The following is a 1,054-nucleotide window of genomic DNA, read 5'->3' on the forward strand; positions in this document are numbered from 1 at the left end:
ACACACTACATGGAGACAACCCCCCCCACCTCCCCACAAACCCAACACCTCGGGGTGGAGGGGAGGGGGAGGCGAGGCCAGCCCCGGACGGGACGGAGGAGAAGACCTGCCCGGGTGGCTGGTGGGCAGGAGACGGGGAGGGATGGCCCGACGTCTCTAACCTCCCTGCTGCGGGATAGAGCCCCGGGAGAAAGGGAGCAGGCCGGGGTTGGGGAGCCATGGGGCTGGGGTAGCCTCCCCCTCCGAGGGGAGAGAGGAGCGGTGGGCGCTGCAGCCCCCCAGCATGGCAGCAACAAGTTGTACTGGGATGGTGAAGAGACGAGGAGATGCGCTAGCCCGCCTCGGGTTTCCACTCGCCACCGGGCTATCCACCCCCCCCCTCCCCATATCACTCCCGGTTTCAATCCTCTGGAGGGACGACGGCAGGCAGGGAAGAGAGAGGATGCTTTTTTAGCCTTAGCTTGGCCGATCCCTCTTATCACTTCTCCTTCCTTTTTTTTTTTTTCCCCAAGTTCCCTCCAGTACCTTGGCTCTCCCTTTAAAATATGCTCTACATGAATAAAAACCCCGTAAAAGAGGTTTACTGGCGACCAGAAAGGACAAACGTCTTTTTTTTTCCCCCTCTAAATAGAAGAGGATAAATAATTATGAAATTGCGAGTCTACTTGAAAGATACTGTGACCCTTCCACCTTTGTTTTCATCAAGCCAGCCAGTGCTGGAGCTACGTGTCCTGAGCGAGGAGAAAAGGAGAGAGGGGAGCAACGAGGTGCTTTTCCTTCGCCTCCTTTCCTCGCCCGTCCCTTAGCCGGCCTTTTACTCTTTTCTAAAGTGCAAGCAGGTCTTCAAAATCTCTTTTATCTCTCGAGAAACGTTAACTCTTAGCCTCGACTGTAGCCCTCGTCCGATCTCTCCAGTGCAGGCTTGCCTGAAATGCAAGATCAGCCCTTTCTCAGCCGGATCTCCCTCCGTGCCGCTGCCGGGGGAGCAGAAGGGAGAACCCTTCTAGTTTCTAACAGTTGAGACATTAGCTCGGGCAAACCCCCCCCTCCCCGC

General features: G+C 56.5%; 1 protein-coding gene across 1 annotated transcript in view; it reads right to left on the reverse strand.

The window, feature by feature from the left end:
* LOC106885192 (putative uncharacterized protein encoded by LINC00472) overlaps window positions 1–1,054 on the reverse strand; it is a 98,705-nt gene that overhangs the window by 93,794 nt on the left and 3,857 nt on the right. The window lies entirely within an intron of this gene.

Source organism: Calidris pugnax, unplaced genomic scaffold (genome assembly GCF_001431845.1).
Source record: "Calidris pugnax isolate Ruff unplaced genomic scaffold, ASM143184v1 scaffold3, whole genome shotgun sequence".
Classification (NCBI taxonomy): Eukaryota; Metazoa; Chordata; class Aves; order Charadriiformes; family Scolopacidae; genus Calidris; species Calidris pugnax.